Source organism: Heterocephalus glaber, unplaced genomic scaffold (genome assembly GCF_053883595.1).
Source record: "Heterocephalus glaber isolate CG9 unplaced genomic scaffold, H.glaber_assembly_v1.0 deba00001429, whole genome shotgun sequence".
Lineage (NCBI taxonomy): Eukaryota > Metazoa > Chordata > Mammalia > Rodentia > Bathyergidae > Heterocephalus > Heterocephalus glaber.
Window position 1 is genome coordinate 17,415,621 of NW_028258294.1, and position 22,146 is coordinate 17,437,766.

At 36.5% G+C, this 22,146-nt stretch overlaps 1 protein-coding gene and 1 pseudogene across 1 annotated transcript in view; one reads left to right on the forward strand and one right to left on the reverse strand.

Annotated features, from left to right (window-relative positions):
* Trpc6 (transient receptor potential cation channel subfamily C member 6) overlaps positions 1-22,146 on the reverse strand; it is a 128,608-nt gene that overhangs the window by 65,395 nt on the left and 41,067 nt on the right. The window lies entirely within an intron of this gene.
* Positions 2,542-3,568, forward strand: LOC101722204 (platelet-activating factor acetylhydrolase IB subunit alpha2 pseudogene; annotated as a pseudogene).

Consider the following 22,146-nt stretch of genomic DNA (forward strand, 5'->3'; position numbering starts at 1 on the left):
CCCATATTTGGAAAGTTTTCTTCTAATATTTTAGTAAACATTTTTATTCCATTTGTGTTGTCTTATGATTTTTCACTAATTCCAATTAATCTTAGATTAATCTTATTTGTATCAATTAGTAGCTGTTTGATCCATTTTTAATGTTCTTATTATTGGTCATCAACAATAGCACTGTCTTTCAGTTCTAATACTCTGTTTTCACACTAGCCACTTCTGCCCATACTTTTGATAGAATTTTAAATCTCCTGAATTTCTGTTTGGTGACTTCCTATACACTCAAATTCTTCTCTGTGGTGGTCATTCGTATTTTGTATTATTTTTTCTAGCTCAGCTAGCTTTTTGTAGTGCTTTCTGTCAACTCACTCATCATTTTTTTATTAGGCCCATCATGTTTATTTATATCTTCTTCGAGCTCATCAAGCTCCTTATTCACATGTTCTGTTATCAGCTCTGTTTTCTTTTGAATAATTCAGCTATACTGCTTTTCATTTCTTTCCCTTCGATGCCACATGAATCAGCTTCGGGAGAGTTGGACATTTTGGAAGCATTTTGTTGCCTTGCATTCTCATGTTTCTATTTGTTTGTTTGCCGAGCTGAGGCTTGTGGGCTTATTATAATGGAAAGCTTTCTTGCTAGTATAGAGACCTCTTCACTTAATGTCTGCTTTTCAGTGAGGCTGCCTGGACATGGGTAACTACTGGCCTTTGCTTCTGTCCCGGGATCCAGTGACCTCCTTTTATTTGGGAGGGGAAGTTACTGTGCATTTGGCCCAGTACCCAGTTCTCTGGGAATGGGCTGTGGTAGTGTTAATGACACAAAGGCAATCCAGGTATTGGCATCCAGAAATAACTAATTATTAGCAACAACTATGTCACCTTGGCTATAGGAATAAAATAATTGCAAAAGACAAACTGAATACTGACATACATTAAGAACAAAAAGTGTACCACCTTTAATCATAGAAAAGAGATCTATAATTACAGTATAAACAATAAGAAAAAACAGATATTGACCTAGAGTAAATTTCTAGTACGTGGAACTACTTCCACTAATAATGGAACAGTATCCAACAAAAAAGAGAGTCAACTAGCTATCTAAATATTCATAAAGCTTTATAATTAAACTAGCAAAGATAAAAGGGGTGGGGAACCAGAGAGTGAAAAAGTAAAATGTGAAAGATTCATCAATGAAAAATGAGAAAGAGGAGAAAAATGAGATAGAGAATCATACTGAAGAGTGAAAGGAAAGTAAGTGTTAGAAAATAGTCCCAGAAGAGAACAAAGCAGAAGAAAGAAGAAAAACAGAGAAAAATATAGGAAATAAAAGAAAGTTAGAAAGAATTTTTTAAAAAATTAATAAGAAAAAGGGATGAAAAAAGAGAAAAAAACCCACAAATCTCAAAATAACTTTTTTCCTTGTATGTTGGCCTCATCCATGATCTGGTTGGACAGTTAGTGTTCATTTGTGTTATTCCATACCAAGAGGAAGCAAAACATAGCCAGCATGGAGTTTAAATTTTTGCATGCACCATTTCTTTTTACCCACCAAGGTAATAATGGTTGAGCTATGAATTGGAATTGGCAAGTTGGCATGTAGAAACAGTCTCATTAAACCCTGACACTTTTCAAGTATCTGCATTAAGTTTTCCTACGGAAGGGTATATGTAAAAATTATGTTTAATTATAGTTTCTTTTAATATGAGGGAACTAGGGCCAAAATAACTTGCCTAATGTCAAATAGATGCCTATAACTTTGAACTGTTGACACATTTTTACTCCAAGGTGCTATTACCTCAAAATAAAGGTGATTTAGAAGTGCTTACTTTGTAACCCTATTATGAAATTTTTTTATGATGAAAATCAAATTTAAGGAACAACAATCACAAAGGTCTTGTTAAATGTATTTCCATTTAGGTTGTAACCAGATTAAAGTAGAATTTGCCTACACTTAATGGTTGTTTGAGTTGATATTCTTCAACTGTTAGCTGAAGCCTAGAGTAGTGACATAAAACATGAATCTATCTGCTCATGGGATATTGCAATGCCACCTAGCCAAATCAATCAGCCAAACATTTATGACAAACTTGACTCAAAGGAAAACATCATTTCCCCTATTTTATCTTTTGCTTCCTGGCTTTTAAAGAAATCTCTAATGGCTTTCCCAGTTTATAAAATATTTGATTGTTTCTTTATTTTAAATGAGTGGAATATTTATCCTCTTTTTGAACAGCTTTGAAAAATAGCTGAATAACCTAAAGTCAGATGAGAACTTGGGGAAAATATTCTACGAAATGATTTTCTCTTCAAAACCTGCTTTTCTGGGTCAAATAGGATCTCCAACCCCCCTGCTGGGTATCTTCCCCAAAGAATTAAAAGAATCATACCACAACGATATATGTGCACCCACTTTTATAGCGGCACAGTTTGTAATAGCGAAAGCTTGGAAACAGCCCAAGTAGCCATCAACTGGAAACTGGATAAAGAAGATGGGGTAAGCTGGGGCTCGAGGTGGACGTGCCAGAGCGGGGCCCGCTGTGACTGAGCGAGAGACAGACGCGCCACCCGCCAACTCCGCAGTCACTTGGGGCGCGCACGGACCCTCTACCTGAGTGTAGAATGAGCCAAGGAGATTCAAACCCAGCAGCTATTCCACATGCAGCGGAGGATGTTCAAGGAGATGACAGATGGATGTCTCAGCACAACAGATTTGTCTTGGATTGTAAAGACAAAGAACCCGATGTACTATTTGTAGGAGACTCCATGGTACAGTTAATGCAGCAGTATGAGATACGGAGAGAGCTTTTTCCCCACTTCATGCACTTAATCTTAGAATTGGGGGAGATACGACAAGACATGTTTTATGGAGACTAAAGAATGGAGAACTGGAAAACATTAAACCTTAGGTCATTGTTGTCTGGATAGGAACAAACAACCATGAAAATACAGCAGAAGTAGTAGCATGTGGTATCGAGGCCAGTGTACAACTTATCAACACAAGGCATCCACAAGCCAAAATCATGGTATTGGGTTTATTACCTCGAGGTGAGAAGCCCAACCCTTTGTGGCAAAAGAATGCCAAGGTGAACCAATTTCTCAAGGTTTTTTTGCTGAAGGTCGCCAACGTGCAGCTCCTGCATACAGATGGGGGCTTCATGCGCTCGGACGGTGCCCTCTCCTGGCATGACATGTTTGATTTCCTGAATCTCACAGGAGGGGGCTATGCAAAAATCTGCAAACCCCTCCATGAACTGATCATGCAGTTGCTGGAGGAAACACTAGAGGAGAAACAGACCACCATTGCCTGACTGACCCCCATCAGTGTTAATAGTATCCCAGCTTCCTCAGATCAGTTATATCACTGGCACTACAGAATCCTCTTTCTTAAGGCACTTTGCATTGTAGGATGCTCCTGGATGCTCATATCTAGTGTTTGAAGGGGAGGAGGGATTTAAATTGGTCCTGTATATAGAAGGTTTGTTAGACACAGAAAAATTAGCCAAGGAAGATTGTTATTTAAATTCATTTGAAACCAGAAGGGGACTTTTAGTTGTATATGTGAAACCTTCGTTGAATTATCACTGTTTTTCCTAGAACATCAAGCCCACATACTGAAAAATATAAAGATTTTTTTCTTGGCCTTTTTTGCAGTGAATTATGTTATATAATCATTATCAGAATCACACCTACTTAGCTATAAAACAATTCATTTTTTTCCTGTGTTTAAGGTTCAAACTTTAGCCTTTTGTATTTTGTTTTACTCATGTATGCTCAGTATTTTCTTAACATACAGCATCAGATTAAACATGCTTGTCACTCAAACATGAGTAATGCTACAGTTACAAGAGAATTTGTTCCATTCTTAAACTTTCCTGTGCTTAGCAGTGAAAAAACAGGTTTTACTCTCTCTGGGAAACTCTGGAGGACATTTTTGTGCTGCTGAATATCATGTCTATAATAGACCCATGCATGCAGCCTTTTCATCCCTTTCCCCCTCCTCCCTCCCTCTCTCTCTCTCTCTCTCTCTCTCTCTCTCTCTCTCTCTCTCTCTCTCTCTCTCTCTGGTTCCTTACTGATAACTACTAGCTTTTGGCACATTTTTGACCTAGTACCTCAGTTGCTGGAAGTGTAAGTCCCTAGCCAGTTATTCTCATGATATTACTGATGTATAACTCATTCTTGTGTGGTGGTCTGTGGTATGGAGCCTATAGTGTTATTCATGTTAAGAGTTCTGGTTCGTTTTTCCATTAAAACCTGTTAATATTTATTTTTTGGAAAAAAAAATCAGAACTCGGGGCAGGGGTTTTAGCTCAGTGGTTTTACCACCTGCTGCGCAAGCAGAACTCTTGTTTCCCATTCCATAACATCTGACATTATTTCAAGTTTTGTATCTTAAGGTGTGTGGGTTGTTTTGTTTTGTTTTTTCAGTTCTGGGAATCACACCTAGGGCTCACACATGCTAGGAAGGTGCACTACCACTGAGCCTCACCCCTAGCCCTACATTCTATTTTTTATTGGCTTAGTTCTTAAATTTCATCAGTCCAAAAAGATTTGGCTTTTTCTGTGTGGAAACAGTGAAGCTGCTCTCAGAACATTCTACATTTATCCCAGCATTTTAGTTTTTATTTTTATTTATTTTTTGATACCGTGGATCAAACTTGGATCCTTGTTTTTGTGAGTCAGGCGGCAGAATGACTGAGCTAAATCCCCAGCCCCCAGCATTTTAGTTTTAAAGAACTACGTCCATCTAACTTTTTAAAGTTTCTTACTAATGTAGCTTCATCTGAGAATTTCTTTCAAGAAAGGTCCTAATCTTAATGGCTTGCTTGAGCCAAAAGAACTGCCACTCAAAATAATATGGAACAATAATGGCTTATTATTGAACATACCTGTGAAATATATATAAACTGGATCTACAAACTGTTTAAACTGGACCAGGTTGGGTATTGACGTAACCCATCAAAATGTGCACTGCCATGATTCTGCTTAATGTTGAAATTCAGTAACTAAAATATGTGCTTTATGTTCTGCTCACAAAGCAAATGGAGAAGGAGGCTGTGTGTACTGGAGTAAGGTTTATCGATTTGTGCTAAAATCCACTTCTGACTAGGAAGGAGAGAACTTGGGCTGTGTGTGTGTGTGTGTGTGTGTGTGTCTGTGTGTCTGTGTGTCTGTGTGTGTCTGTGTGTGTGTTGAGCCTCTCTAGGAATTTGCTTTTGTCTTCTAAATAGTTTTCTAAATGTTTTATGACTTCATTAACAGAAAATACACATGGTGTTTACTAGACTTGTTTACTATATTGAAATTTCCTTTTCATTCTTAGTAGCCCAGGTTCTTGAGTTTTTCAGAACAATTTTTTTTTCTAAGCTGAGGTATAGTTTCAGGAAGAAGAGTAAAAGTAAGCCAGAATATTTTGTGTGAAAGGACAGTTGTCTACCCAGGTCTTTTTGTGTCTATCAGAAGGTGGGAGTATAGTCCAAATAAATCCATTAGGTTATTCCTGTAGCATGCGCTTCAGCTTGTCTCTTGACTGCATATCAAAAATCCTTTGTGAGCTGGCCTGCAGCTCCTTTGTTTTATATGTATAAACTTCAGATGTTAACTACATTTTATATCTTCCAGAGCTCTTCAAGCAATAGTGTTTGAACCACTAGACTATAAATAAAATTCTGCCCTATTGCCAAAACAAAAAGATGTGGATTTTTAATAAAATGAAGTACTATTCAGCCATAAAGAATGAGAAACTAGAGTCATTTATAGCTAAATGGATGCATATTGAGGCCATCCTCTTAAGTGAAATAAATAGGACACATATGTGTAAATACAGAATAGTTTCTCTAGTGTGAGAAACTGAGAGTGTAAATAAGGATTAAAAAGATTAATAATGAATAATTTATACTTTGAAATAGGAAAAGGTCCAAAGGGGTAGGGGTGGTGGGAGGAGACAGGGAAAGGCAAGAATGGAAAGGAAAAACTATGAGAAAAGAAAAAAAAATGGAAACAAAGTCTATGTAAATAGGGGAGGTTGGAGGGGTGAAGGGCACACAGGGAATGGGGAAAAATAAGAACCAAGATACATCATGTACAGGTACAAGCACCCAATGATAAATGTAAACGTATTGTATACCTAAAATGTACTAATAAAAGAGTTTAAGAAAAAAAACCCTGCTTTTCTTATTGTGCTCTCCACATTAGTTAGAGGCTTTCATATTTTCTAGTTAGAAAACAAATGCCCCTTCAGCCAGAAAATTATGCTTATAGTTTGTTTTTTGCTGTTATTTACAGTATTGGGGATTGAACCTAGACTGTTACGTATGCTAGGCAAATGCTTTGCCACTAAACTACATTCCCAGCACCTGCCTGTGTGTCAAAATCTTGAAGTTCACTTCACAATTTATCCAGTATCTGAGCAGTTCTTCCTATAACCCTAATCTAAGTCATATCATCCAGATACTATGACCTTCTAGGTCCACCACAGTCTGACCCTGTGTGATTTTCTTAACCTTCCACTTCTCACTGAAGTCATTTGTCCTATGGGCCTTCTTGCTCTTCTTTTCAACACCAAGCATGCTTGTGCTTTTGTACTTCTGCTCTCTTCCCAGAAGCTCTTGCTCTGATGTCTAATCTGACCACATACTCCCAATTTCTTCAAGAAGTCTTTACTTAAAAGTCATCTTCTTATTAAGACCTTCCCTGGATATTACTTAAAAGTGAAATCCAAACCTCTAACATTCTAAGTCTTCTTTCCTTGCTTATTTTTTATCTTACCACTAATATCTGTACACTTTACTCATTTGTCTCATTTTTTATCTGTGTTTCTTGTATGAATGTAGGTTCTATGAAAGCAAAGGCACTCCCTCACCATTCCAGCTGTCAGTGTATTCTCAGTGCATAGAATAGTGGCCTCACTATTCACAACAGGTTTTCACTAAATGTCTATTGAATGGATGAAAGCATGTGTACATATGTCTAGATTGACTGACTATAAGGAAAGGTTAGTTGTAAATTCAGTCCAGTATTATAACAGAGTTCTTTGAAAAAATGCAAAAAATTTTATACATCTCTATCAAACTGATTAGAAACAAAAAAGAAAACACAAATTACCAATTCCAAATAAATAGAGAGGTAACATCACTACAGAGTCCACAGATGTAAAAGAATAACAATATTTTGGACTTAATTAAGCCTATATATTTGACAATGTACATTAGCAAAGAATTTTGGAAATGACACTAAAAAAATGATGCATGACTTAAAAAAATTGGTAAACTAGGCATTATCAAAATGAAGAACTTTGACTCTTCAAAAGGCACTATTAAGAGGAATATAAGCCATAGATTGGAAGAGAATATTTTCAAGTTACATGCTTGGTAAAAAGACTCATAGCTAGAATATATAAAGAACACAAAAACAAGAATTCAATTTTAAAAGGGTAACAAAGAACTTGTTAAGACAAAGAATTCAATTAAAAGAGAAAAATCTAACAGAAGTTTCATCAAAGAACATATGAATGACAAATCAGCATAGAAAAAGATATTCATGTTATTAGCCATTAAAGAAATGCAAACTGTAATTTCTGTGAGATACCACTACATACTATTAGAATGGCTAAAACTAAAATGAATGATCAAATCATGTTTTGGAGAGGACTGGGACAACTGAAACTTCTTTTCGCAGTTTTTTCCCCCCTTGAACAAGATTCCTAGTTCAGTGGCACCCTCTTCTGTCAGTACTGCAAAGTTCAGGATCTATAGTTGGATTTTTAGCTGTTTTAGAGGTAGGAGATGAGTTTGTGTGCCCCCCAAGCTTTTGTTATGCTAGAGTTCTCCAAGAAAAAGAATGAAAAAAATTTACTATATGGAAGGTGCTTATGCGATTAAAGAAGTTGGGAATTTCCACCGTCTCATCTACAAGCTGCAGAGGTAGAAAAACAGGTGTGTGTTTTTTTTAAAGTCTAACTTGAAAAGTCTGGGAGTCAGGAGAGCTGATGGTGCTAGCCCCAGCATGAGGGTGAGAGAAGACTGAAGTCTGCGTAAGCATCCAGGCAGAGAGTGAAGTCAACCTACTTCTGTTCTGTTCTATTCCAAACATCAGTGGCTTGGATGATGCTAAGACACAAGGCAATATGCTTTATTCAGTGCATGAATTCAAATGCTTATTTCCAGAAACATCCTCACTGACAAAGTCATAAGGATATTGAGCCACGGAACAGAAGAGAGGATGCAGAAACAACCCCAGGCACCTTCAGCCACCTCATCTTTGACAATGGAGTCAAAAACACAACGAAAGGAAAGATAGCCTCGTTAACAAATGGTGCTGAGAGAACTGGCTAACCACAAGCAGAAAACTAAATTTAGACCCATATCTCTCACCATATGCTAAAGTAAAATCAAACTGGATCAAAGACATAAATGTTAAAACAGAAACACTCAATTTCTTGGAAGATTAAATAGGCAAAACTCTTGAAGACTTAGGTATAGGCAAGGAATTTCTAAAAAGAACGTCAATTGCACAAGAAATAACATCAAGAATCAATGAATTTGATCACATCAAGTTAAAATGCTTCTGCACAGCAAAGGAAATGACCAATAGAGTAAAGAGACAACCTACAGAATGGCAAATTAATTTTGCCAGCTATTTTTCAGAGGACTGATATCTAGAATATACAAAGAGCTCAAAAGAATTAGACCTACCAAAATAAAAGACTCCAAGACAGACTGATGCATACATCTGATTTGTTTTTCCAGTCTTAAAAGTAGCCTATCATTCATATTACTTCCTATCTCGACAGACAGTAGTTACAGATTTGGGATTAGAGCATCATCATGGCCACTCAGGTATATTTGCTAATATAGGGAAAGACAGGTGTTTCAACTTCCATCAAGACTTCTTTATCCCTTAAATTTAAATGTTTTTAAGTTACAAACATCCTTCTATCATCAGATGTAAGTAAACCTACTACTCTGCAAGAACTTTGATTTCAAGACTAGATCTTTCATTTCAATATATTCCATTTCTGAAGCAGTATCAGGTAGTATGATAAGCACATATACAGTGTTATAGTATACATATAATCTTCATCTATAAGTAGACAGCAAAATTTGTAGTGTCTCCCTATGGGTATAACTATAGGTAGTTTTATTTTTCACTTATATTTTGTCATGATGTTATAAATTTCTACAGCATACTTTTTCAATAATGTGTTTTTCCTTGGTACAAAATGATTCACATTCTAATTACTTCTCAATTTCTTAGGGATACCATCAAGTCTCATTGCCTCTCTTAAACTAGCCACTGTGATAAGCAGAAATCTTAGAGGAATTGTTGAAGAGCTAAAAAAATATTTAAAAGCTTAGGGTCAATTACATTAGCCACTGATTTTAGTGCAACCATGGAAAAGACAATTAAACAAAATGAAGTTAAACATCTCAAAATATCATTTTAGAATAAACATGTGATGGTCATTTGCATATCTTTTGCCTTGGAAAGGCAGTGTCATAGTGTATTTCAGCTTTTGAGTGAGACAGAATTTGGCTTGAATCTTTGTTTTTGACTTATTAAGTGTATGATCTTGAGCAAGTAATTTAATTTCTCTTAGCTTCAATCTCACCACTTGTTAAATAAGAACAAAAATACTAATCTTGCAGGTTGTTTTAATAAGTAGGGAGAAAATTAAACAGTTAACAGCAAAGATGCTTAGTGTTGAGATTTTCAGGATTTGGTGATAAAGGGAGGAGAATAGGCAGGACAACACTCACAATACTGGCTTGGATAGATTTGAGCTGAAACCTAAAGGAAGAATACGAATTATCCAGGTAAAGGCTCAGGAAGGGAGAAGATTCTATAAAATAGGGAATACATCAACAAAAGGCAGAGGTAAGAGAGAATATAACACATTCTTGGAACTCGAGATAATTTAGGCTGCTTTGAGAGTCAAGTGCAATAGTGTAACTAGAGATGAGAAATCGGGCCAGCCATGAGAGGACTGTTGGATTATGGTGCAATGTTTGGACTTCATCCTGAAGGTGAACTGTGGACAGTGAAAGCTTCAAAGTGAAATCTGGAATTGAAAAGACCAAGGGACAAGAGCCAAGATAAACAGCTAGGAAACTATAAACACTAGTACAACCACTATGGAAATCAATATGGAGATTCCTCAAAAAACTAAAACTAGAATTTTCATTTGACCGTTATTCCCCTTCTAGTTATCTTCCCAAAGAGTTAAAGACAACATAGTACAGTGATAGGTGCTTACCCATGTTTATAGTGGTACAATTCATAATAGCTAAATCTTGGAAGCAGCCTGTAGGTCCATCAACAGGTGAATGCGTAAGGAAAAGTGTAGTATTTACACAAAATAAAGTACTACTTTGCCATACAAAAGACAACTCAAGTCATTGTAAGAAAATGGGTGCACATTGTGGTCATAATTTTAAGTGAAGTAAAGCAGACAAACAAACTTAAATATCACATAGTTTCTCCTATGTGAAAAATCTAAACTATAAATAAAAAGCAAAATAAAATATAGGTAATAGAAGGTAGGGAAAAGATCTTTTAAATGGTAAGGAGATTGTTGTAGTCAGCAGGATTTGGAAAGGGAATACATTAAATACAGGACACATAAGTTATAAGATCATTTTATGGTAATTACCCAAAGAGTCAAATGCAAAGGAGTGCAAGTGATTAACCACACACTAGAAGACCAAAGGATTCAGCTGAGGGCCTAGATCCCAGCAGTTCCCCACAAGAGTCCAGCTAAAGGCTTAAAGAATCCAGGGCAATGTCCTCCTCAAGTCCAGCCAGTGGCCTAGAGCCCACGGCAATGTCTCATGCTTGTTTGTATTGAGGATCTGCACCTGGAAGCCCCAAAGGCCAGTGGTGAAAGCCAGAAAATCTACGCTGGTGAGATGAAGGATTTGTTCCACCAAGATGAGGGATCCACATTGGAGCCAGGAAGTGATGCTCACAGTGAAGATCAGAGCTCCCCTGATGAAAACAGAAGCTATTCCTAGCAACAGCGAGGCCTTGAGCTCCTCCTTTGATGAGAACATCCTATTTTGCATCAGGAAAACCATCTGCAGCAAGTTTCTCCTAGAAAATCAACAGGCCAAGATCTTCCACTCCAATTTTCTTTTTATGGCTATTGGTAACAATCTTCAGGTGGATCCTCCACACCCAGATCACACTGATTCAGTTCAGCTGGGTGTTACAAGTTGACCATTAGTTAATCTACCACAGAGATCAAGAGAAGGAGGAAGTAAAGAGGGAGGAGATGAAAAAAAGAATTAAAATGTGTTATGTACATGAACAATACCACATTCAATCATGCATTACCTAACAATAGGGATACATTCTGAGAATTACATCATTATGTAATTCTGTCATTGTGCAAACATAATATTTACCCAAACCTAGATGGCATAGGTCAATCACTCAACTTGGACTCTTGATATAATCAAGACACGTGCTCAATACAGGATATATGAAGCTGCTGGCTGCTTATCACAGCATACTGTCTGTGACAGTTAAGTTGGATTGTCAACTTGACTGGCTTCAGAGACTCTTGGATTAGAAAAGTGCACTGCTATGTGTGTCTGAGTGGGACACGGGGCGTGATCTTGGGGCCTGTATTTGGTGTCTGCCTTCTTCTCTGACTCTTCCTCTGCTCTCTGCTTTCCAGATGCCTTGAGTTGAGCTTTCCTCTGTCATGCCTTCTGCCATAGTGCTCCTGCCTCAGAGTTAGCTGAACATTCTATGAGTAAAATAAGACTCTCCTCCTTTAGGTTGCAGGTATCATGTACTTTGTCCAGCAACACAAAGCTGTTTGATACAGTGTTGCAAACTTTTAATTCAAAACTTTCTAACTTCTCTTAATTGACACAATGCATGTGTTTTACGAAATACAGTGTGATGTTTTGATTCATATATATTGGATATGATCAATTTATTTCTTTTGTTTACTTTTATTAGTACACATTTGTAATACATAATAATTACATTCACTGTAGGGAGTTGGTACATGTACATAACACATTTCAATTCTCTTCTTTCCCCCCTCCCTTCACCCCCTTTTATTTTCCAGCATCAGATTCATTTATTTTTCTTATAAGACCTTATGAAGTTAATTATCATATAAGAGATTGAAACCTAGACTAATAGGCCAAAGAATATATAAAAAATGTAAACAATTGTGCTAAGTCAAGGTACACTTTTATATGTCCATGCTGGATTACAATGCCTTTTTGAGAGAGAGAGAAAGAGATAGAGTTTTTCATATGAGAGAAATCATGCAATATTTAAGCTTGTGTGTCTGAGTAACTGCACTTAACGTTATGATCTTGAAGTGCATCAATTTTTCTTCAAATGACTCAAGTTTATCCTTCTTTATGGGAGAGTAGTAGTCCATTCTGTGTAAATATCACATTTTTTAATTCAATCATCTGTTGATGGATATATAGGCTGTTTCCAAGATTCAGATATTATGAATTGTGCAGCTATAAACATGGGTATGCATATATAACCATGGTGTGATGTCTTGAACTCTTTGAGAAGATACTTAGAAGGAGAATAGCTGGGTCAAACGAAATTTCTACTTTTAGCTTTTTGAAGAATCTCCCTACTGATTTCTGTAGTGTCTGTATCAGTTTACACTCCCACCTACAATGGAGAAAGTTTCTTTTTCCCCCACAGCCTTGCCAACATTTGCTATGGGTAGATTTCTTGATGGTAGCCATTCTTTCTGGAGTAAGATGGAATCTCAATGTTGTTTTAATTTTCATTTCCCAAATGGCCAGTGATGTTGAACATTTTTAATGTATTTATTGAGCATTTGTATATCTTCAACTGAGAAGTGTCTATTCATTTCAGTTGCTCATTTTTAAATTAGATCTTTAAATTTGGGGTGTCTAATTTTTTGAGTTCTTTGTATATTCTAAATTTCAATCTTTTGTCTGAGGAGTAGCTGGAAATTCTTTTCCTAGTCTTTAGGGTGCCTCTTTACTCTATTAGTGGTTTCCTTTGCTGTGTAGATGCTTTTTAATTTGATGTGATCTCATTTTTTGATTCTTGATATTATTTCTTGTGCAACTAGGGTTTATTCATAAAGTCTTTACCTACACCTATATCTTCAAGAGTTTTACCTATTTTCTCTTCCAGTTGACTAAGTGTTTCTGTTCTCCCATCCAAGTACTAACCAGGCCCAACCCTGCTTAGCTTCTGAGATCAGATGAGATCAGGTGTGTTCAGGATGGTATGGTGGTAGATTAAGCATTTCTGTTCTAATGTTATGATACATACATTCACAATTTTCTCTTCTATTTTGATATATTGAATACATTACTGTGACCTATATTCATCCTACTGTGCCATAGAACACCAGAACTTATTTCTCCTGTGTAACTAGCATTATAAATATATAAATAGAAAGAATATACTCTAAAAGTACAATATAACATATACTAAATACATAAGTCGGTAGCAGTCATTTATTATATATTAACTACTGTACAGAATCTTACATGCTATGCTTTTAGAAGACAGACAGCACAGTAGGTTTGTCTTTACCAGCATCTCAGCAAACACATGACTTATGTGTTGGGCATGATGTGTCTGTAGCTACAACATCAGTAGGAGATATGAATGTTTTTGCTCCATTATAATCTTGCAGGACCACCGTGTATGTGTAGTCTATACCTGACCAAAGGGTTGTTATGTAACACACAACTCCATTAACTTAACAAGAGACTTTACACTTTTGTAAAATAGTATTCATTTTGGTGTGCATGTTGTTTTCACAGACATTTTATAGTTTTTACAATGTTAAACAATTTGAAATTTACTTGATAATAAATTTTATGAAGTTATTTGCAAAAAGACATTTTAAAATGAAATAATTAATTAATTGTTCCTTTTGAAATTTTTTTTCAAACTCTTGATACCACAAACATTTTCTGGAATGTGACAGCATACAGAATATTTTTATCTATCTGCCTATGTATTCATATATTTATCCAGAGTTCTATCTATATGAATCAATAAATCTGTTAAATGTATATGTTATTAACTTAAAGCATGATGTGTGATGGAAACTGTAAAATATTTTAAAAGATCTTACTAACATGAAAGAAGTGGATCACATGTGATCTGTAAAAACAAAGTAGATCATCAAGTATAAATGCATTGTGATCTTACAATGAAGTAGTTTGGTTAAAAATTATCTTTAAAATGCAGATATTACCCAAGAGTGTCGTTAGTCTCTGTAATCTTACATGAGGTAAACACACTGCTGCTTGGCCTGGTAGTAGGCACACAAGGAACAATTAATAAATGTGACTATTATCATTTCATTATTACTGTTATAATTAATCCATATGTGGTCTGTCTTCCTTATCATAGAAACTTAGTGGATGCAGGACTTTTGCCTCTGCCATGTGGTGTTTTCTCAGCCTATGCATATTAGAAAATTATAAACTCACAGTGGTATAAGGTGATAAGTAATTGTGTCAATAAAAATTATTTAAGCTAAGCAGAATTTGGACAGTCTTAATGGTTTTTTAATGTTTTCAGGAAGGCTTATTTGACCTATCTGTGCATACAAAGGAATAATTCATTTAAAAATATTACAGAACACTTGGCATCTGTAATCATGAAAATATTAAAGTTTCCTAACAAGCATATATACTGGAAAATGTAAAAACTGAGTACACAGTCATATTAGCAAGTAGGATCGTGATGTATTTTCCTGCTTTTAACAGCTAGTGTGCTAAATTTCAGTGGAAAGTAAGAATAGTAAGTGTATTTGCTAAGGAACTCTCATATACTATAAATACTAGACTTGATCAAAAGGTTAGAAAAAGCTTCAAAGTTCACTAAAAGCTTAGAAAGTTCAGAAAGGATTAGAGAATGCATTGCCTGATACATACTACTGAGGCTGAAAGTAGGCCAATATGTATACAGTCTACTAGGTAGGAAGGATGGAGAGACTTAGAGGAAATGGATGTCCAGGCTGAATACCAGCCATAGTATCCTGGAAAGGAAGCCTGCCTGAGGGACCAGAGCCCTTGCCTAAGGAAATTAATTGACACTGCTGCTGCTTCATTAAAGGAATTAAGTAGCCCAAATAAAAGAATGAGTGTGCACTTAGTGCTCTATGCCATTCAACAATGTCTTCTGACATACGGAGTTTTAAAATAGTTTGTCTTAATGCAGAATTATTTGAAGGCAAGGCCAACATGCTAAAATTTGGGCAGAATAGACTGCTGTAGAGAATTGGATGATATAAAAATTAGAAGGAACCTTAGAAAATGTGTTTATATATGAAATACTTAGATACTGCTTACTAAAAACATTTTCTAAATTATAACTCAATCTGGGTCAGCAGGATAGTAGAATATTTCTCCATAAGAACATGAATTACCTACAGTCTAAAGTGTCTCTAAGGGAGCTTTGGGGTCTAGAGAGGAGGTGTCTAAACCCTGGTGGAGTCCAAGAAAAAGGAAAGCTTTTTGACAGGGCAGGCCCACATCCAAGTGGTAGGTCTGCTTTCTGTAGTGCAGAGTACAGACCAGAAAAGGCCTCCTCTCCTGTGGACTCAGCTCCAGCCTCGTTGAGCTTGGTCCTGCCACCACAACCATCTGCTCTGGGACCCAGGAACAGTTACACTTACCCATGCCTTGGATGATACCTACCAACCACATTTCCAGAACTGGACCTGAAATCACAATGTAACAGCTCCAGCCCCTGTCAACTACAGTCTGAGAGCAGTTGTGCTCACTTAGGGATTCACTGGGAATCGTGGTCATGCACACTCTCAGGAGCGGGCTTTTTGCCCTTGGTCTGACAATAGCCCTGAAAAGTCCCTGTAAACTTGACTCCAGCACCAAAAAATTGTGGTCTGAAAGTACTTCTGCCCACCCAGGGTCCTGCTGGGATCACGCTTCTCTGTACCCTGGGAAACTGGCTTATCAACCTGGATCCCACAGCAGTTCCTGAAATGGTCCTGAATTTTGGCTCCCATACCACTCAGCTATGGCTCAGGGACTGTCATGTCTATTTAGGAATCCAGTAGGAGACATGACAAATCTGAAGACCTCAGTCTTAGTTTGAACAGTGAAGTAGCCCTGTACCTTAGTTTCAGCCTCTTGGTGCCAGTCTCTCTTGAGCAGAGATCCACCTGGTAACATAGCAGGAGCACACCAACTCAAGCCCTTGGTACCAGCCTATCAACTATGGACCACACTGTAGACCCAACAACAGCCACATGATCATCTCCAACTCTAACACCAGAGACAATCTCATCAGCCTGAAGACCCCATCAAAGAATGTGTTTACCTGAGGACCCAATAGAAGAATGTCTTTATCTGCCAAAGCTAGTATGTAAAGAGTGAAAAGTGCTTATTCCTTTAAATTCCCAGATACCAAAGCACAGCTACATGGATAACAAATACTCAGGGAAACATGACAGGCCCAATGGAAAGTAACAGCATTCCAACCTGCCTAAGAGAAACAGAGAGCTATAAATTGCCTGACAAAGAATTCAGAATAATTATCTTAAAGAAGTGAGATTTTGGAGAACACAGAAAACTGAACAAAAGCAGGAAAGCAATGCATGAACAAAATTAGAAATTCAATAAAGAAATGGAAATCTTGAAAAAGAACCAAACAGAAAAATAAACACTGTTTGATCTTACTTACACATGGAATCTAAAAAGTTACATTCATAGAAACAGAGTAGAAGGGTAATTGCCAGGGTCTAAGGCAGGGAAGAAATAAGTTGATGTTGGCCAAAGGATGCACATTTTCAGTTATAAGATAAATATGTTCTGGGAATCTTATGTACAATATGGTGACTATACTTAATAACACTATATTGTTTACTTGAAATTTGATAACAAAGTATATTTTCAGGGTGATCACTGCAAATACACCACACACATACATGGTTACTGTGAGCTGCGATAGATACACTGTTTACTTCCACTGTTGTGATCATTGTATGATGCATACACGTATCAAATCCCCATGTTACATACCTTGAATATATATGATTCTTATCTGTCAACTATACCTCAATAAATCTAGGGGTTTCAATCCCCTTAAGAACCCTATGAATCACATTCTATTAGTATGTCCACATATAGATGGGAAAGCTGAAGAGGGACAGTGCAAGTAACTCTCTGTAGCAGAGCTCCCAAATGGCAGAGCAGGGATTTGATCCTAGAAAGGTTAGTCCCAGAGTCCACCCACTCAACCTTTATAATAAATTGCCTTTTATCTTGGTGTGCATCAAGTGTTACCTTTTCTAGAGATAAAAAAAAGCTATGTCAGTGTGTATGAGCAGCCTACATACGATCTATTACATTGTTTTATTCATAATCTTGATTCTAAGAACATTTGTTTGGTTATACTGAAGGAATGTTATTTGCCAACTGCTCTTCTAAAATACTATGAATACAATAAATGGAGTGGACATAACTTGAAGATAATCATATTTAATACAATTTTACTGCCATATTTTCCTTAATCTGAATATCCAAGGCTAAAAGCAGCAACTTTTCTGCATCCACTCTTCCTATTTCCAGTCATTCAATATTGACATTGTATCTTACATTTTTATTTTTAAAAAAATCTTATCGTCAATCAAGTTAATACTGCCTTCTAATTTTTTCTGCTCTAATTCAGTTCAAACACTTACCAGTAGATTATTTCGGCTCCTTCTCCTCCCTGTATCAGCCATGGCCAGATCAGAGGGACTTGGGAGGGAAATAGCTCTGCAAGTTGAAGTGAGTCAAGATAGAAGCACAGGTAGTTGGAAAGGGACAAAAATCAGACTACTCTTTCATGGTGCTAATGCAAAAGTAAGGCCAGGGCTCAGATCAAGCAACACCATTAAACTGGGGGCATCTGTACCGTGAAGCCAAGGAAATCAGAGCCTCTCTTGCATGGGCTATGTCCAACGACATGGGAGAGTCTCTAACAAATATGGATCCATAATTTCCTATTTCCTATTTTTAACAGGGTCCCTAAAACTATATAAACATCAGGCCTCACAAAGCCTAGATCTTCTCTTGATGGGAGCTGTGGTTTTAATCACACATTCAAGGTGGTAGTATGTTCAGCCATTTGGAAAATGAGAAATCAGACAAATGCTTTTCTGATGTCCTACAAGCTGCTTCCCAGCACCTCTGAGGAATTTTCAATTTGTTTCATAAATTATTGAGGCTAACCTGACTTTGAAAAAGTTCTTCTCCCTCTAAAGGCACCCAGAGAAAAAAATGATTCACCTGTGTTTTTACTGAGTCATAGCCTAGGGTAGATATTCACTGGGGCCCCTCATATCAGGACCTGAGAACTATCAAAAGGTGCATGGTCTGAACACCAGGACTGCCTGAGGGTGGAAGTGAGAGTGAGAGATTTTGCCAGGAGTAGCTGGCAGCATGGCAGGTGCATGTGTGAGAAAGGGATAGGAAAGGGAAGAGTTGTACCGTCCACTGTCACTTGAGGATGGCAGTAAGAGGGTGGACTTTGAATAAGAAGCACATCAAACTTCAAAGAGCAATTGATCTTAAAACTATATGGCAGGCTCAGATCTTCTTCCTTTCAGCTGCTCTGAGGATTTATTGTAAAGCTAGTGAGAGTTCTGATCTCCAGAAATAAGGATCACAGCACCTCAGTTTGTCAGTCCATAGCAGGGCTTTTCTGGATGTACTGCATGGCTAGTAGTTCAACAACACCATAAAAATATGCACAAACTAAGATCAGGGTAGAGGGACACATTTATGTACATGTACCATCTTCCCACAATGAATGTTAACAATATGCTCTACACAATGTATTAATAAACTAAAAAAGAAAAACTTCAAATTTCAAATTAATCATCCATTGAAAAATTTAACTGCTAATGGAACTAAAATAAATCTATGAAATTAATTACTTAATAGAAAAAAAAGAAAAAGGAAAATGGTCTAAGAATACAGAAAATTAACAGTAGATGGGCTCGGTCTTTGGAAGGTGGTCAGGACTGAAAAGGAGGCAGCAATAGTCATAAATCTTAGGTTTCTAATGGAACTCAAGTGTCAAGGTCAGGAAGTTATGGCAGAAGGAGTCTCACCACACTGGGATCTTAAAGTAAAAATTTAAGTTTTAGACTCTACTTTCTAATAGTACCTCAGTCTACGAGCATTGACTTCCGTCTTTCTTTCTGTTCTTTTATTCTATCTTTCTGCTTAGGATTCTATTTCTTCTAGGTCTTACTCCTACCCTAAATCTTAGTCCAATACCAAAGGCCAGCTACTTTGGTATAATCAGAGCCCTGCTTTGGTAGCTAACAGCTCCACAATCTATTGACTGTGGTTGTTGATGATCTACTTCTCTACCTCCATACTAGCCCAATTCCTTATGGTATACATACTACCCGATTCCTTATGGTATACATGATTCTCTGGAAGCATCTATTCCAACAAGCTCAGGAAGCTGCTTTTCCATTATCAGGCTCTGCAGTCAGGAAGGTCCCTCTGTTCTCTCCCTAATGTTTGGGTTCTACACTGTGCCCCAATTCTCCTTTACTTCTTATATACTTTCTTCTACCATCTACACTCAAGTATCATTGCAAGCTGTAACAGTGAAGATTTGGTGTCAAGTTATTTAAACCACATTATCCTACACACATTGAGGCCATACTTTTAAGTGAAATAAATAGGACACACGTGTAAATACCGAATAGTTTCTCTGGTGTGAAAAACTAAAAGTGTAAATAAGGATCAAAATGTACAATTGATAATGTGAAATAGGAAGAAAAGGTCTAAAGAAGTAGGGGAAGTGGGAGGGGTAGGGGAAAGGAAAGAAGGGAAAAGAAAAAATATGAGAAAAGAAACAAAATGGAAACAAAGTTTTTGTAAATAGGGAAGGTGAAGGGAGGACAGGGGAATGGAAAAAAATAAGAACCAAGATACATCATATACAGGTACAAGATCCCAATGATGAATGTAACTGTATACTTAAAATGAACAAAAAAACATAATTTAAAAATTAAACCACATTATCCTAAAACAAATAAATTTACCTAGAATTACATTTTGATGTCATGGAAATTTTTTAAATTGTTAACTAAATAATATCTTAGACGAAAGCAAGAACTCCATTCATTCCTAGCCTAAAGGAAAGATTAAATAACAATTAGTAAATGTTTAAAATTAATGGTTCACTTAGCAAGAGACAGCTCATAATCTTTATACTTCATAACTGAATGAGATTTTAATCCAATATGAGTTTTCAGGAATTAAAAAAATGATTTATTAGAAAATTCTTACTTCCACACCAGGAACATGTACAGTTTTCATATAGCTGCAAGATTTATTGGAGAAAATTAACACCTAAATCATTTGGGGAAACCAAAGCAATTAAAAAATATATAATAACACAAAACAAACATTAAAAACTTTCAGAAGGCTCAGAAGTAACTTGTTCCTGTTGCCATTTGGCTAGTACTAACAACAAATTATACTGGTCAAATAATTCATTAATCTTATCTTTTGGGTTTAACTTTAGTGACTGAAATTCTTCATAAGAGATATTTATCCACATTTGTGCCAAGACAAGATATCCACTTTTTTCATAACTTGAAAATTCAGAGGACTATAAGTGAATACGTATAAAACACTGAAAACTGAGCTAAATCTAGGAAATAAGTTAGTGATTTTTTAAAAATTTTACTAAAGACTGATTATAAATTATTTCCTCTGATTTTCCTACTCTGATAAAAGTAGAGTATAAACCCCTTGTTGATTCGAGGTATTATTAATCAGCTTTTACTGAATTTAGAAGTTAGCATGGAAATAATAAAATGTTTCACATATAAGCAGAATGATTTGCCTGGACAACTTAATAACAAAAACTCGGTAGTCAAATTAATAGTTATGAAATATAAGAATATCTTGTAAGTGATACTATATCTTAGAAGTGATTTTCTATATAAAATAGATTACATCACCCTGGTTTTAATTAAAGAAAAAACTAGAACAAGAAGGATAGCAGACATTTTTATGCTCCAGTCCTGTCTATTTATACAGTCATCCCCTAACTCATGCAATAAATATTTATTTCGTCAGCATCTCCTAAGCTTCTGGGAAATGAGGAAATTGTGGGAAAGAGCAAAAGGGTTTCTCTCCTCATGGAAATTCCATGTGTATATGAAAAATTGGCATGGAAAATATAAGTACAAGTGCTCAGAGTATTATAAGAACTGGCAGAAGCTATACAACTTGGGAGTATATTCTCCAGTCTAGGGTAGGGATCAGGAAAATCTTTCTTGAGAAAGAAACCAAGATGGCCTCTAAGGCCAGGCATGTTTGAGTAGCCCAAAGAAATCCATTCAGGCTGGAAAATCACAGCTGGAAGGAGAATGGTGCCATCCGGGGCTCAAGTGCCGACCAAGAACCATTGCATTCAGGCCACTGTAATATTCTTAGAATTCTGGAAAGCCATGAATTTAAAGCTATGAGTTTAAAAGCACAAAGTTTAAAAACATGAGTTTGAAACATGAGGTGGTGAAATCAGGTTTGTTTTATAGAGATCACTTCGTAATGTGAGGAAAAGATTCGAGGGTGGCAAGATTAGATGTGAAGAAATTAATCAGGACACTACATAACAGCACTACAGGTGAGAGATGATGGTGCCATCATATAGAAGTGCATGGGTTTGAGACATACTAGAAAGGTGGAACTAGTAGGATTTGCTGGCTTGTCTATTAAGAGTAGGTACAGGAAGAAGTCAATGATTTAAAGAAACAGGTTCATCCAATTTCTAGACTGGACATCTGGAGTTATTGTAGTTATTTTTTTTTTTGAAGTAAAAGAAGATTTATTTGGAGATGGGGGAAAGGGGAGGAAGAGAGAGACAGACAGGAAAACAGCTACTCTGAGTGAGTAGGGAGCATTCAAAAGGAAATAACTCCTATAGTACTTTACATATACTTAGTTATATCCTAAGTCATCTGTTTTATGAATTTATGGTGTTTGTGAAATGAAGCCCACCTGTCCAGGTACATCAAAGGTGAAAAACTGAGAGGAGGTGAAAGGACTGATCATGAAAGTTTCAATGGGATCATTTAGTTTTGTTCTATAATTACCCATAGATCTGAAATACTAAATCATTT